This window comes from Aotus nancymaae, unplaced genomic scaffold (genome assembly GCF_030222135.1).
Source record: "Aotus nancymaae isolate 86718 unplaced genomic scaffold, 86718_ANA_hifiasm-v0.15.2.pri h1tg000016l, whole genome shotgun sequence".
Lineage (NCBI taxonomy): Eukaryota > Metazoa > Chordata > Mammalia > Primates > Aotidae > Aotus > Aotus nancymaae.
The window spans coordinates 31,223,100-31,240,829 of NW_026988428.1; the positions used below are offsets into that span (position 1 = coordinate 31,223,100).

At 38.5% G+C, this 17,730-nt stretch overlaps 1 protein-coding gene across 7 annotated transcripts in view; it reads right to left on the reverse strand.

Annotated features, from left to right (window-relative positions):
* FRS2 (fibroblast growth factor receptor substrate 2) overlaps positions 1 to 17,730 on the reverse strand; it is a 116,477-nt gene that overhangs the window by 17,752 nt on the left and 80,995 nt on the right. For all 7 annotated transcript variants that reach the window (XM_012441274.2, XM_064376998.1, XM_064377001.1 and 4 more), the window contains one exon: positions 321 to 415. The gene's annotated coding sequence lies outside the window, so the exon portion shown is untranslated. The remainder of the gene's footprint in view (positions 1 to 320; positions 416 to 17,730) is intronic.

Genomic DNA, 17,730 nt, shown 5'->3' on the forward strand with positions numbered 1-17,730 from the left:
CAAGCTTGCTGACTACTTTAAATTAGTAAACATGTCTTAGTTTAATTAAAGCCATTCTTGGAAGTGGAGGTGGTGGTGTCAGCAATGGTTGCAGTTCAAGAAGACATTATTAAATTCTCTCATTAAACAATTATAAGCCAGGAGTGGTGGCTCACGCCTGTAATCCTAGCACTTTAGGAAGCCAAGGTGGAGAATCGCTTGAGCTCAGGAGTTCGAAACCAGGGTAACATAGTGGGACATCATCTCTATTTAAAATAAAAATAAAAAATAATTGTAAATATAGGCTTAGTGATATAAAAAGCAAATCAACTTCAACTTACCTAGATCTGGCCATTAATATTCTTAGCCTGTGCTGCAGCATCAGGAGTTCAATCATACTTCAAAATACCATGTTTTCTTTGTTTGCTGACTTAACCTAAAAACAGAAGGAAAACATTGAGAATGTCTTATTTCTAAAGAATAATATTCCTTATGAACTTTCTGGCAACACAGTTCAGTTAATCTATTTAAACAAACTCAAAAGTCTAAAAGATTGAATAAAAAGTATTTAATATATAACATCAACTTTAAAAATTAATATATGTACCTGTTACCATTCTTTTTCAGAAGAAAAAGTAAAAATAGTCTTAGTTCTATGTTGTTTCTGGCTTTTCTACTACAGCTATAATACTTGCACAACTCACTTCTCTATACTCCACAGATGTAAAATGAAGGGTTAGATTAAACCACCTCTAAGGTTCCATTCCAGTTCTAAAAACCCATTTTAGCCAGTAGCAGACTAATTCTCCATCTCCAGTGACTGTTCCTAAACTTCACTCACCATAATTCCTCTTGAAGACTGTCTTCAAAATCCACCCTCCATATCTTCCTATTCCATAAGACCCCTCCAAAACCAGTTCAGAAAAGTCAGTAAAGCAGAAAATCGATGGTATGAACAAGCATGCCACAGAATCATAGAACAGTGAAATTACAGTGATAAATTACAGTTTAGAGTTACAAGAGATTTCAATATATTTTTGAAAATTTTCTGGTCAATTTATTTACCCTTCACAACACACAGAAAAATCAAACTCACTCAAACAGGGATACTAATATTTACTAAATACCTACTCTGTATCCGGCATTTTATTAGGGGTTATGGGAATAGTCTCATTTTAATCTACATATTAATTAGAGAACAAATATGATTGATAGCTGAAATGAACATTTCCAAAACCATGTACCCACAGACAGTCAACAATTTCAACTCTGAACTTTAATTTTATATATAAAATCAGCATGCCAGGTGTTGGCTTACATCCCTTGTGAACTGCTGCTACACCTCACTTTAAGGTGGGCAGCAATCCACTCCCTCTTCTTTACTATCCCTTTCTCTTCTCCAGAAGCTCAAATATACACCATGCTTTGTCTCTGGCTTGGAAAACGGCCCAGGGCTGAACTAATTCTACAACTTCTTTTAGGTGAATGTATATTCTCTTTGTCTCTTCTAAAATGTATTCTAAGGGATTTTGGCCAATTAGGTCAGAAACATCTCTATTCTGCTCATTCTTCATTCCTCTCATAAGCATTCTCCAACCCTTATCCTGCAATGACTTTAACAACAGTACATAAAAATAAGAGAAATAGGAGGGAGATCCAAGATGGCTGATTAGGAGGAACTCGCGATTGCAGCTCTGAGAGAAAGCGCAGAGGGTGAGTGGACGCCACATTTCCAGACGGATTTTTACTGCCCACAGACCAGGAGATTCACAGGTGGAAGAGCCCCACAGGTCGCCAGCGCGGCTGGTTTGACTGGCGCAGCCACTCGGCCTGCGCCCTGAGGCAGGGGCAGAGGCTCCTCCTGCAGAGTGAGCGAGACCGAGTCCCCGGTAAGCCAGCAAGGGGAGCTGAAACAGGGAGTCAAGCCAGGAGATTCCAGGGCAAAGAAAGCGCCACAGGAAACACAACTGAACCCGGGTCGGTCCAGCTCTGTGGGAGAGGGGCGTCCTCCATTAGGACACACCCTGCAGTTCCCAGGGCAATTTGCTGTAACCAAGGAAACCCGCCACTACAGAGACTCCGTCACTACAGGGGCGGGCCAGCATAGCGGAAGCAGTTCTAACTACACCCATATAAACAGGACTGCAGGGAAGTTCACAAGGAAGCTGGGCGGAGCCCACAGCAGCTCAGCGAAGCCTCTGCAGGCTAAGTGCAACTAGGCTGCCACCTTGTGGGCAGGGAAAGCAACAACAAGACAGCAGAAAATCATAAAGCCCTAACTCCCTGGGACAGAACACCGGGAGGGAAGAAAAAGGGGGTTTATGAGTTCTGCTGCTGCAGACTTAAAATTACCAAAATCAGAAAGACAGCAACTACAAAGTCGATAGGCGGATAAATCCACTAAGATGGGAAGAAACCAGTGCAAAAAGGATGAAAACACCCAAAATCAGAACACTTCTCCTCCTACAAGGGAGCACAACTCCCCACCAGCAAGGGAACAAGAATGGATGGAGAATGAGTGTGATGAAATGACAGAATCAGCTTTCAGAAAGTGGATAATAAGAAACTTTCGTGAGCTAAAAGAACATGTTCTAACCCAATGCAAAGAAACTAAGAACCCTGAAAAAAGACTTGATGAAATGCTAACAAGAATGGACAACTTAGAGAGGAATATGAGTGAATTGATGGAGCTGAAAAACACAACACAAGAACTTCGCGAAGCATGCACAAGTTTCAACAGCCGAATTGACCAAGCAGAAGAAAGGATATCAGAGGTAGAAGATCAACTCAATGAAATAAAACGAGAAGGCAAGATTAGAGAAAACAGGGTAAAAAGGAATGAACAAAGTCAACAAGAAATATGGGACTATGTGAAAAGACCTAATCTACGTTTGATAGGGGTACCTGAATGTGACAAAGAGAATGCATTCAAGCTGGAAAATACTCTCCAGGATATTATCCAGGAAAACTTCCCCAACCTAGCAAGGCAGGCCAATATTCAAGTCCAGGAAATACAGAGAACGCCACAAAGATATTCCTCTAGAAGAGCAACCCCAAGGCACATAATCATCAGATTCATCAGGGTTGAAATGAAGGAGAAAATACTAAGGGCAGCCAGAGAGAAAGGTCGGGTTACCCACAAAGGGAAGCCCATCAGACTCACAGCAGATCTCTCAGCAGAAACTCTACAGGCCAGAAGAGAGTGGGGGCCGATATTCAACATCCTTAAAGAAAAGAACTTTCAACCCAGAATTTCATATCCAGCCAAACTAAGCTTCATAAGTGAAGGAAAAATAAAATCCTTTGTGAACAAGCAAGAACTCAGAGATTTCATCACCACCAGACCAACTTTACAAGAGCTCCTGAAGGAGGCACTACACATAGAAAAGAACAACCAGAACCAGCCACTCCAAAAACACAAGAAATGGTAAAGAGCATCAACACAATGAAGAATCTGCATCAACCAATGGGCAAAACAGCCAGCTAGCATCAAAATGACAGGATCAAATTCACACATAACAATATTAACCCTAAATGTAAATGGACTAAATGCCCCAATCAAAAGACACAGACTGGCAAATTGGATAAAAAGCCAAAACCCATCAGTGTGCTGTATCCAGGAAACCCACCTCACATGCAAGGATACACAAAGACTCAAAATAAAGGGATGGAGGAAGATTTACCAAGCAAACGGAGAGCAAAAAAAAGCAGGAGTTGCAATTCTCATCTCTGATAAAGCAACAAAGATCAAAAGAGACAAAGAAGGACATTACATAAAAGGGATCAATGCAACAAGAAAAGCTAACGATCCTAAATATATATGCACCTAATACAAGAGCACCCAAATACATAAGGAAAGTTCTTAAAGAATTACAAAGAGACCTAGACTCCCACACAATAATAGTGGGAGATTTCAACACCCCATTGTCAATATTAGATCAACGAGACAGAAAATTAGCAAGGATATCCAGGACTTGAACTCGGACCTGGAACAAGCAAACCTAATAGACATTTACAGAACTCTCCACCCCAAATCCACAGAATATACATTCTTCTCAGCACCACATCACACCTATCCTAAAATTGACCACATAATTGGAAGTAAATCACTCCTCAGCAAATGCAAAAGAACGGAAACCATAACAAACAGTCTCTCAGACCACAGTGCAATCAAGTTAGAACTCAGAATTCAGAAGCCAACCCAGAACCGCACAGCCTCATGGAAAATGAACAACTTTCTCCTGAATGTTGACTGGATAAACACTGAAATGAAGGCAGAAATAAAGATGTTCTTCGAAACCAACGAGAACGAAGACACCACATACCAGAATTTCTGGGACACATTTAAAGCAGTCTCTAGAGGAAAATATATAGCAATAAGTGCCCACATGAGAAGAAAGGAGAGATCTAAAATTGACACCCTATCATCAAAATTGAAAGAGCTAGAGGAGCAAGATCAAAAAAACTCAAAACCTAGCAGAAGACAAGAAATAACTAAGATCAAAGCAGAATTGAAGGAGATAGAGACACGAAAAACCCTACAAAAAAATCAGTAAATCCAGGAGCTGGTTTTTTGAAAAGATCAACAAAATAGACCACTAGCCAGACTAATAAAAAAGAAGAGAGAAAAACCAAATAGATGCAATAAAAAATGATAAAGGGGATATCACCACAGATTCCACAGAAATTCAAACCATCATCAGAGATTATTACAAGCAACTCTATGCACATAAACTAGAAAACCGGGAAGAAATGGATAAATTCCTGGACAGTTGCCTCCTCCCAAGCCTAAACCAGGAAGAAGTCGAAACCCTGAATAGACCAATAACAAGGTCTGAAGTCGAGGCAGCAATTAAGAGCCTACCACCCAAAAAAAGCCCAGGTCCAGATGGGTTCACAGCCGAATTCTACCAGACATACAAAGAGGAACTGGTACCATTCCTACTGAAACTATTCCAAATAATCGAAAAAGAGGGAATCCTTCCCAAATCATTTTATGAGACCAACATCATCCTAATACCAAAACCCGGCAGAGACTCAACAAGAAAAGAAAACTACAGGCCAATATCCATGATGAACATAGATGCAAAAATCTTCAATAAAATACTGGCAAGCCGATTACAACAGCACATCAAAAAGCTTATCCACCATGATCAAGTAGGATTCATCCCGGGGATGCAAGGCTGGTTCAATATACGCAAGCCTATAAATGTAATTCACCACATAAACAGAACCAAAGACAAAAACCACATGATTATCTCAATTGATGCAGAGAAGGCCTTCAACAAAATTCAACAGCCCTTTATGCTAAAAACTCTCAATAAACTAGGTATCGACGAAACGTATCTCAAAATAATAAAAGCTATTTATGACAAACCAACAGCCAATATCATACTGAATGGGCAAAAACTGGAAGCATTCCCTTTGAAATCTGGCACTAGACAAGGATGCCCTCTCTCACCACTCCTATTCAATATAGTACTGGAAGTTCTAGCCAGAGCAATCAGGCAAGAAAAGGAAATAAAGGGTATTCAATCAGGAAAGGAGGAAGTCAAATTGTCTCTATTTGCAGATGACATGATTGTATATCTAGAAGACCCCATCATCTCCCCCCAAAATCTCCTGAAACTAATAAGCAACTTCAGCAAAGTCTCAGGATACAAAATCAATGTGCAAAAATCACAAGCATTTCTATACACCAATAACAGACTTAAAGAGAGCCAAATCAAGAACGAACTGCCATTCACAATTGCTACAAAGAGAATAAAATATCTAGGAATACAACTAACAAGGAACGTAAAGGACCTCTTCAAGGAGAACTACAAACCACTGCTCAACGAAATAAGAGAGGACACAAACAGATGGAGAAACATTCCATGTTCATGGTTAGGAAGAATCAATATCGTGAAAATGGCCATACTGCACAAAGTAATTTACAGATTCAACGCTATCCCCATCAAGCTACCAATGACCTTCTTCACAGAACTAGAAAAAACCACCTTAAACTTCGTATGGAACCAAAAGAGAGCCCGCATAGCCAAGTCAATTCTAAGCAAAAAGAAAGCAGGAGGCATCACACTACCGGACATCAAACTATACTACAAGGCTACAGTAATCAAAACAGCATGGTACTGGTACCAAAACAGAGATCAATGGAACAGAACAGAGGCGTCGGAGGCGACACAACATATCTACAACCACCTGATCTTTGACAAACCCGACAAAAACAAGCAATGGGGAAAGGAATCCCTGTTCAATAAGTGGTGTTGGGAAAACTGGCTAGCCATATACAGAAAGCAGAAACTCGACCCCTTCCTGACACCTTACACTAAAATTGACTCTAGATGGATTAAAGACTTAAACATAAGACCTAACACCATAAAAACCCTAGAAGAAAACCTAGGCAAAACCATTCAGGACATAGGCGTAGGCAAGGACTTTATGACCAAAACACCAAAAGCATTGGCAACAAAAGCCAAAATAGACAAATGGGACCTGATCAAACTCCACAGCTTCTGCACGGTGAAAGAAACAGTCATTAGAGTGAATCGGCAACCAACAGAATGGGAAAAAATTTTTGCAGCCTACCCGTCTGACAAAGGGCTGATATCCAGAATTTACAACGAGCTAAAACAGATTTACAAGAAAAAAACAAACAAGCCTATTCAAAAATGGGCAAAGGATATGAACAGGTACTTTACAAAAGAAGACATACATGAGGCCAACAAACATATGAAAAAATGCTCATCATCACTGGTCATTAGGGAAATGCAAATCAAAACTACATTGAGATACCATCTCACGCCAGTTAGAATGGCGATCATGAAAAAATCTGGAGACAACAGATGCTGGAGAGGATGTGGAGAAATAGGAACACTTTTACACTGTTGGTGGGAGTGTAAACTAGTTCAACCATTGTGGAAAACAGTGTGGCGATTCCTCAAGGACCTAGAAATAGAAATTCCATTTGACCCAGCAATCCCATTACTGGGTATATATCCAAAGGATTATAAATCGTTCTACTATAAGGACACATGCACACGAATGTTCATTGCAGCACAGTTTACAATAGCAAAGACCTGGAACCAACCCAAATGCCCATCGATGATAGACTGGACAGGAAAAATGTGGCACATATACACCATGGAATATTATTCAGCCATCAAAAACGATGAGTTCGCGTCCTTTGTAGGGATTACAATAGCAAAGACCTGGAACCAACCCAAATGCCCATCGATGATAGACTGGACAGGAAAAATGTGGCACATATACACCATGGAATATTATGCAGCCATCAAAAACGATGAGTTCGCGTCCTTTGTAGGGACATGGATGAACCTGGAAACCATCATTCTCAGCAAACTGACACAAGAACACAAAATCAAACACCACATGTTCTCACTCATAGGTGGGTGTTGAACAATGAGAACACATGGACACAGGGAGGGGAGCACTATACACTGGGGTCTGTTGCGGGGGAGTCGGGGGGACAGAGCGGGGGTGGGGAGTCGGGGAGGGATAGCATGGGGAGAAACGCCAGATATAGGTGAAGGGGAGGAAGGCAGCAAATCACACTGCCATGTATGCACCTATGCAACAACCTTGCATGATTTTCACATGTATCCCAAAACCTAAAATGCAATGAAAAAAAAAAATTAAAAAAATAAAAAATAAATAAAATAAAATAAATAAGAGAAATGATAGTGATCCACCTATTAACTATCAACGAAAAGTCATACGCTTTGAAATGAAGTTAAATATATTAAAGAATCAGTATACCAACTCATAAAGCTCTTAAAAACTTTAAAAAGTCCTCACATGAATCTCCAGAAATTATTTTAATCTCTTGAGAATCAATATTTATTCAATTTTATTAACTATTTTGAGTAACACTGACAATGTATTGCATAGTTTTTGCTTGCTTTTACTGTTTTTCAGTGCAAATATCCAACATGTCAGTTGTATCAGGGATTAAAATATTTTTTGTGCCTCATTTAGAAGGAAATTTTTCCTAAGAAAACACATTCTGAGTTCCAAGCAACTGACATACCAAAATACTCCTGGAATGAACATAATCCAATGGACTGTGGGTGTCCAGTGGATGCCTCAGATACTCTCTCTGACTTCTTAACCCCCTTTGGTTTCTCCCCACTGTTGGAAGACTAAGAACCGAAAGATAATTAGGAGGCAGTAAGAGAAGAGGTGGTTACAGGCACTATATGGAACTATAATGTTATTGTTGTAACATCAGTATTTTTCTATAAAATAGGTATATATAACTGCATCGACTATGATACTTATTAAAAAAGAATACAATTTTACCAAGAGGCTAACAATTACACTAAATGCTGTCTACCACCACCCTACTTTTCTACAGCAAACTAATTTTACAGACTTTATGCCACACACAGAGTCATTTGGATGATCTCATTTAATCCAAATAACCAGTAAGGTAGATACTACCATTATTTCTGTGTTCCAAATAAGGAAACCAAGACTTAAAAGGGTTAGGTATCTTTTCCAAGGTCAACAACTGATCAGAAGAGCTAGACTTAAATTCTGATCTGACACTAAAGCCCAAGCACGTATTAATTAATACACATAAAAAACTTAAAACAGTATTTAGCATACAGTAAGCACTAGTAAATGTTAGCTGTGGAAGTGAAAATACTTAGTTATTATACAATGCTGCATGCCTCTGACCGTCAGTTGACCTTTCTGTGCTTACATTTTCTCATTTATAATATTAGGGCACTCACTTAACAGAGTTACCATGAAAACCAAATAAACTCTGGATATAAACATTTAGAAAATAGCATTTTAAAAGACAAGGCATTATTTATCACCATTACAGGTAAAATTCTGTCTCTTATTTCATAAAGAAGGCTTTTGCACTGTAAGCACAGAAAATCTACAACTTAAGCACATCCTTATAACAAGTGTTACATTAATAAATTTAGTAAAGCTGTCCTAAATTATTCCAAATACGATTCTTGCAGAATGACATGTAAAAAGAACAATGAACTCTATTCAAAAGTATGATTATAAATTTGGTGCTCAGGAAGGTATATGTGCTCTTTTGGTGTAGTAGCAATGAGGGGGAATTTGGCTTATACTACAGTAATTTTCTTCAAATACAACCAGGAAAGAATGTCTATAGTTAGAAGTATAGCAACATGACTAAATTTTGGGCAAAGCAAACTGCCATATTTCATTACATTAAAACAATCAAGAGGATGGCATTCAAAAACCATGTTCTTTGTGTCCATGGTCTGGCTGGTTTTTTGTTTGTTTTTGTTGTTGTTGTTGTTTTTAAATTCACTGGGGCCAGGCGTGGTGGCTCACACCTATAATCCCAGCACTTTGGGAGGCTGAGACGGACGGATCACGAGGTCAAGAGATGGAGACCATCCTGGCCAACATGGTGAAACCCCATCTCTACCAAAAATACAAAAATTAGCTGGGCGTGGTGGTATGCACCTGTAGTCCCAGCTACTTGGGAGGCTAAGGCAGGAGAATCGCTTGAACCCAGGAGGCAGAGGTTGCACTGAGCTGGGATCATGCCACTGTACTCCAGCCTGGCAACAGAGCAAGACTCCGTCTCAAAACAAACAACAACAACAAAAACAACAACCATTGGGTAAGTCTTTTATTCTACACATTAATTTTCTGTTATTTCTTAACACTGACAAAGATTTCTGAATTATTTACATTATTCTGAAAAATAGGAGTTAAAAATGAAAGCTGAGGGGAGATTCTCAGTATATTATGCTAGTTACCTTAAACCAAAGCCATTATATAAAAAGCAAGGGTGTCTATAACAGTTCCCTTATTAGGCAAAAATTTAAAGTACACCCATATACACAAAACTGCAAAGCCATATGGGTATTTTTAAGACTCCATCCATGAATATGGTTGCATTTGCACATTCCTCAACAGATTTTCTTTCCTTTAATTTTTTTTAGTCTGAGGGCAATGCTGATGAACTGCTTCATAATTCATAATCCTCCACCCACCCCCTCTTTTAACTCTTGAAAAAAATCAATTACCTTACTTACAAATCACTTCAATATCTGGTATTTTAATTTCTGGCAATTATATTTAATCAAAATTCCCTGTACTGCAGTTTAAACCAGATTCCTCTCATTGCTCTATAAGAGACAAGTAAAATCAGTAGGATCAAGAAAGATTAAGTATATGCTTATGTATATTTAAGCTGTCAACAATTCACTTTTCTGTGGGTAAATCTAAAGTATTAATAAAGTAGCATTTCTTTTAAGATGGGTCTCACTATGTTGCCCAGGCTGGTCTCAAAATTCTGGGCTCAAACATTCCTCCCACTTCAGCCTCCCAAAGTGCTGGGATTATAGGTGTGAGCCACCATGCCCAGCTTAAAGCAGCATTTCTTTATTTCAGACATAGTTGCTTGAATTAAGCTAACAAAAGGTTACTTAGTAGGCAAAAATGATTTTTAAACAACTATCAATATTAAAGAGAAAATTAAACAATGAATTTATCCATTTCCCTATCCACAAACTGAGGCATTCTACAAGTATTTTCTGAGCACCTACTCTGTGTTAGGCACTGAGTTAAGTGCTAGAAATAAAGAAAAAGAATACATTCCCTGACTCCAAGGAGCTTACTGTCTGGTGAGAGAGAAAGAAGAAAATGAATATGTGGCAGAATTGCAGACCCATGTGCTGGTGCTATCAGAACATTCAATACAGAGCAGAAGGAAAGACAGAAATAAGCATAAAAACAAAAAGGCTCCCTGGGAAAGCTGGTTCCAACATTGAGTCCTGAAAGATGGATGGGAGTTAGCTAGGGCAGGGGCAATCCAGATCAAGAAGAAAGCATGCAAAACCTCACAAACCTAAAAGAACATGGCCTCCTCCAGGAGCACCAGGTAGTTCCTTAAGAGTTGGAATGTAAGGTGTGCATGGGAAAATATTAGGAAATAGGTAGGAAGGAAGGCACATGGCCATTTCATCAAGGGTCAGTTTGTACTACTCAGGGTAATTCACATTTCCCCTTATACTCTTACATAAACCACTGATGTCCTACCAGAATACTTTCCCATGAAGGCAGAAAACTGAGATTACATACAAGAAAAATTTAATTTAAAATTGGTAAGAATAAAATTAATAGTGTTTTACTGTCTGTGTGATGTCCAAAGTCTAACTTTTAAGACACAGCATACGTCTCTAAACATTCCCTGGATAGCATCTGGACTTGCAGCATCACTGCATAATGACCTTAACCTCAGATTCCCTCTTCTCTTCTAGACCCAGAAAATGCACACATTTTAACCCCAAATCTCACAGTGAATCTTACAAAGTCCCTTTTAATCATGTATTTTGTTTTTTAGGAATGAAACACAAGAATATATTTACAGAGAGACTTCTATATGTGTATGTGTGTTTGTGTATGTATATATATATAAAATAACAAACATATATAAAATAATTTTGTGTATTTGGCAAATACTAAGAAAATGTTACTAAAATAGCTAAAAACTAGATTTTTTTTTTTTAAAAAAAAAGCTAAAATGGAAGATGATACAAAATACTATCTCTACCTCTAATAGTGTGGGTCACAACTTAATCCTAGAGTCATCCTTAATCTTGGTACATATCTATAGCAAGAGACACTGGTGATGAAATTTAGACAATTAAGATGGAGTGCCCATAGTGTCTGTCCTAAGATATGTGCGAACCCAGCAGATGAGTCACTCTGCCTTAGCTAATTTAGTAAGGTAATCAGGACCAAGGGCAACAATCCTAGCAAAAATAAAAAATAAAAATAAATAAAATCAACTTTCAGAACTCTCAAAGAAAGTCTTAGTTTAGTGCCTTATACTGCAGTATAAAAACATATACAGCAAAATAAAATAGCATCCTTTAGCAACACCAAAAGGATGAACGTTCTCTATGAGCAATTACATAGCTCTCTCCACTAAAAATTCACAGATCGCAACACAGAAAGCAGAGATACGTGTATGCTTTTAAGATAGCAGTAAGCAAGTAGAGGCACTCTCTAGAAAACGATTATCATCAACTCTGAAAATCTGAATGAATATATTTGATCTCATAGAGTTAGTGCATTCAGTTTTCTGTAAACACTGTAGATCAAAATTCCATAATAAACCTCTAGTTTAGAAATTTACTAATAAACACTAATCCCTTAGCAGGACAAAACTCGAGCATAATAAATACTTAAATTATGAAAAACCACATATCATACAAGATCTTTAACCCCAATACCCATTTAGTAAAAAATACTGTGAAATTCAAAGGAATTGTTATTTTCCAAATAAATGCCATGTTCTTCTTAATGTAATCATTGAGTAACTTAAAATCAATTCAGTTCTCTCTATTATACTTGTGTTTATAGGCAATGAAGTTTTTACTAAACTGAGCAACCGCAGGAGGTAAAACCACAAGTATGAATTTTACAATATTTTCCTTAATCTGGTATACCTATTAGTTCTTAAAAAGCATTTGGCTTTATGGCTTTATTTTTTAAAACAGCAAAACTTTAAATGCAAGTCACTCTAATTTCAAGCTTCACATTAAATAAATATACAAACTACTGAATATATTCAAACTATAAACATCAACAAAACACTCAAAGGCATGTAAGAAAGTCCCTAGGTATCTTCACTTTTTATATATAATACCCTTAAACTAGAGCTAAATAAACATTAATGATGGATAGCAGAAAAGTAAATAAAAGCTGGGCCCAGTGGCTCACGCCTGTAATCCCAGCACTTTGGCCAAGGCAGGCAGATCATGTGAGGTCAGAAGTTTGAGACCAGTCTGGCCAACACAATGAAACCCTGTCTCTACCAAAAATACAAAAATTAGGTGGGTGAGATGTTACACGCCTGTAGTCCCAGCTACTCAGGAGGCTAGGGCATGTGAATTGCTTGGTGAACTGAGATTGAACCATTGCACTCCAGGCTGGGTGACAGAGTGAGATTTTTTAAAAAAAGCAAGTAAATTAAAATGTATTTTTCAAAACTGAATGCAGAAACGTATAAGTAGAATTTACTGTAACCGTACTTCCAAACTCAGGTGGATATGATGTTAGTTACTAGACTAATATTAAAAACCTAAATATGGGCCAGGTGTGGTGACTTACACCTGTAATGTCAGCACTTTGGGAGATTGATGCAGGAGGATCGCTTGAGGACAGGGCTTTGAGACCAGCCTGTGCAACATAGCAAGACATCATCTCTATTAAAAAAAAAAAACCTAATATTGACTATGTGTATATGAAATATGTACACCATGTGTACACCACACACACACACACACACACACACACACACACATAGCTCAAGATAAGCTATGCCAAATGCCAAGTAAGTCTAACCCCTAAATTGTTTCAAATAGCTCATTTAAATATTTCTACATTTAAATAAACCTAAAATGCTGTTAAATATACTCTCAAAGAAAACTAAATTTGCCTATTTATTCTCTACTTTTAGAGCAGTACATTCAAAATAAATGTTACAATCTAACACACTTGATTCAAGTATCCCAGTAATAAAAATGTTTGCTCTGTATAGTCATCCCTTGGTGTATCAGGGTATTGGTTCCAGGGCCTCTGTATGGACCAAAATACGTGCACACTCAATTGCCACAGTCATCCCTGTGGAATCTGTGTATATGGAAAGTCAGCCCTTTGTATATGCAAGTTTTCTATCTCACAAATACTTTCTGGTTGACAAAATCCACCTACAAGTAGACCCATACAGTTCAAACCCCATGTTGTTAAAGGGTAAGTTGTATATATGTTGTATAACATGCCCCCTCATGATATGCCAACAACAAAACGTATACCAGAAAAGTTTGCATCACAGCACATCTACCCTGTGATTAACTTTTATAGAGCTCTTAAAATAAGTATTGTTCAAAAACTATTTAATGACAAAAACAAAACGTTCATGATGTGGCTCATGCCTGTAATCGAGCACTTTGGGAGACCAAGGTGGGTAATCACCTGAGGTCAGGAGTTTGAGACCAGCCTGAACAACATGACAAAACCCCATCTCTACTAAAACTACAAAAATTAGCCAGGTGTGGTGGCACATGACTGTAATCTCAACTACTCGGGAGGCTGAGGCAGGAGAATTGTTTGCGCCTAGGAGGCGGAAGGTGCAGTGAGCTGAGATCACGCCACTGCGCTCCAGTCTGGGTGACAGAAGGAGACTCCATCTCGGAAAAAAAAAAAAAAAAACGTAAAAAACTATTATTAAAAAAAAAACAAAAAACTGAGCTGAGCACGTGGCTTACACCTGTAATCCTAGCACTTTAGAAGGTCGAGTAGGGAGGACTGCTTGAGCCCAGGTTCAAGATCAGTCTGGGCAACTCAGTGAGACCCTGACTCGACAAAAAAATGAACAAGTAGCTAGGCATGGTGGCAAACGCCTATAGTCCCAGCAACTGGGGGAGCTGAGGTGGGAGGATCACTTGGGCCCAGGAGCCCAACACTGCAGTGAGCTTTGATCATGCCACTGCACTCTAGCCTGGAGACAGAGTGAGACACTGTCTCAAAATAACCACTAAATGTGGTATGTATCCCTATGTTGGATCCTAGAACAAAAAAAGAACATTAGTAGAAAAACAGAAGAAATTTAAATAGTCTGTAGTTAACAGTATTGTACTACTATTAATTTCTTTTTATTTTTTATTGTATTTGGGCTGTGGGGTACATGTGCACATCCTGCATCCTGTAGCATAGTTGCATAGGTACATACATGGCACAGTAGTTTGCTGTCTCCTTCCCCCCGTCGCCTACATCAGGCATTTCTCCTGGTGTTATCTTTCCTCATCCTCCCCACCCCTGCTGCTGTCCCTCCCCTTCCCTCCCCACCCCCCTCCACCCAGCCCTGTGAGTGTTGTTCCCTTCCCTGTGCCCCAGTGTTCTCATTGTTCATCACAGGCCTACGAGTGAAAACATGCAGTGTTTGGTTTTCTGTTCTTGTGTCAATTTGCTGAGAATGATGGTTTCTAGATTCATTCATGTCTCTACAAAGCACACGAACTTGTCATTTTTTATGGCTGCATAGTATTCCATGGCATATATGTGCCACATTTTTTTTTTGTCCAGCCTATCATCGATGGGCATTTGGGTTGGTTCCAGGTCTTTGCTATTGTAAACAGCACTGCAATAAAACATACGTGTGCATGTGTCTTAAAACAGAATGAGTTATAATCCTTTGGGTATATACCCAGTAATGGGATAGCTGGGTCAAATGGAATTCCTATTTCTAGATCCTTGGGAATCGCCACACTGTCTTCCATAATGGTTACTAATTTATACTCCCACCAACAGTGTAAAAGTGTTCCTTTTTCTCCACATCCTCTCCAGCATCTGTTGTCTCCAGATTTTTTAATGACTGCCATTCTACCTGGCGTGAGGTGTATCTCAACATGGTTTTGATTTGCATTTCTCTAATGACCAGTGATGATGAGCGTTTGTTCATATGTTTGTTGGCCACATATTTGCCTTCTTTTGAAAAGTGTCTGTTCATATCCTTTGCCAACTTTTGAATGGGTTTGTTTTTTCTTGTAAATCTGCTTTAGTTCTTTGTAGATTCTGGATATTAGTCCTTTGTCTGATGGGTAGATTGCAAAAATTTTTTCCCATTCTGTTGGTTACTGGTTTACTCTAATGACTTTTCTTTTCCTATGCAGAAACTCTTAAGTTTAATTAGATCCCATTTGTCTATTTTGGCTTTTGTTGCCATTGCTTTTGGTGTTTTCATCATGAAGTCCTTGCCTATGCCTATGTCCTGAATGGTGTTGCCTAAGTTTTCTTCTAGGGTTTTTATGGTGTTAGTTCTTATGTTTAAATCTTCAATCCATCTGGAGTTAATTTTTGTATAAGGTGTTAAGGAAGGGGTACAGTTTCAGCTTTCTGCATGTGGCTAGCCAGTTTTCCCAATACCATTTATTAAACAGGGAATCCTTTCCCCATTGCCTGTTTTTGTCCGGTTTGTCAAAGATTAGATAGTTGTAGATGTGTGGCATTGCTTCTAAGGCCTCTGTTCTGTTCCACTGGTCTGTATCTCTGTTTTGGTATCAGTACCATGCTGTTTTGATTACTGTAGCCTTGTAGTATAGTTTGAAGTCAGGTAGCATGATGCCTCCAGCTTTGTTTTTTTACTTAGGATTGTCTTGGCTATGCGGGCTCTCTTTTGGTTCCATATGGTTATGTAAGATGCTAACATTCGGGGAAGCTAGGTGCAGGGTATATGGGAATCTCTGTACTGTCCTTGCAACTTAACATTCTAAAATTATTCTAAAAAGTTTTACTTTAAAAGTTGCTCTTCACACCCAGTAGCAAACTTGAGAGGATTTGCATTTCTAAAAAGTAACATTTTATACCTATTTTTCTCTCCCCTACCTCCACACAAAATACATAAACCCACAAAAAAAGACTAGATGAACACACCCTAAAATGTTAATACTGATTCATTTGGTGGTAGAATGAAAAGGATTTTTTCTTTTTGTGTTTTCTAGTGTGTGAATTGCTTTTATAATCAATGAATTATTAGCTAAAGGAAATACAAATCAATACTTACTGAAGGGATCTTTAGAAACAAAAGCTGTAAGTGTCTAAGCAGAACCCAAAGGCAGACTACATACAAAACATGTTTGGGCAGACTGTGAAGAACACAGTGGCCAAGGGAAACTGCCATGAGCATCTAATTAGTAAATGCTGGAAACCTGCCAACCAGCAGAACTTAACATCTACTCTCAGGTTAAAGTGCCTGAGGCCAAGAAGCTATGCTCAAAATTCACATCTTAGCGGGGAATGTCTTGAAAAGCCCCCAATACTAAGAATTCATGGAGAGATACAGAGCACAGCATAGGTTTACTTCAAACACAAATAACGCAGCTGGACATCTGGTAAGCAACTGCCCACTGAGAACTTACAGAGACATCCTTCAGTACCACAGTATGTTCCCAAAGTTTTTCTTCCCTGCTTCTTTCCTCTCTAACATCTTCCTACCACATATGCCCATTCCTTAGCCCAAAGGCCTAAAAATAGCACCCTGGTGCCATCTAGCAACGTGGGTAGAATTATCCGGGTCTAGAGACCACTGGAATTACAGAATCAAATCCTACTTCAGATGTGTAACAGATGCCTCCCATAAGTAGTTTTTTTTTTCCCCTGATACTTTCAGGAATAAGTATGTTCTAGAAACTCCATTAAGCCATCAGAAGGGAAAATTTAATCAACAACAAATATTCTACAATCAAAATTTAAAAGTACAATCATATCATCCCTTAAGGGAAGTGCTAGTGGAATCAGATTACATTTTAATAAGGAATCTCTTCTAAGCTGTAATCAGTGTGACTGACATGTATTAGGCTGCAAGCTCCTGCTAAGATAGCTCTAAGTGGCCAGTTCTGAGTTTTGCGTTGCTTTTTAAAAATAATTTTTAATTGTCTTTTTATGGGCCATTCATTCTCAGCAGAAAGTATAGTAAGTCCTAGAACTGCCATTTAATAAACATTTATATGCATTCCTTTTTAGTTTACTCTTTTGAATCCTTGTGGATCTGTAATAAGATACTTAAGGATTAACTTAATGATGTAAAAAATAAGGCACTACATTCAGAGGCAAAGAGGTCTTGTAAGTTTAAGTACCTGGCCTTTACTTCATGAGTTCTATAACAGTGATTTTAAGCACCAGAAGCCTTTATTTTCTTACTTTCCAGTTCCTGGCTGTGTT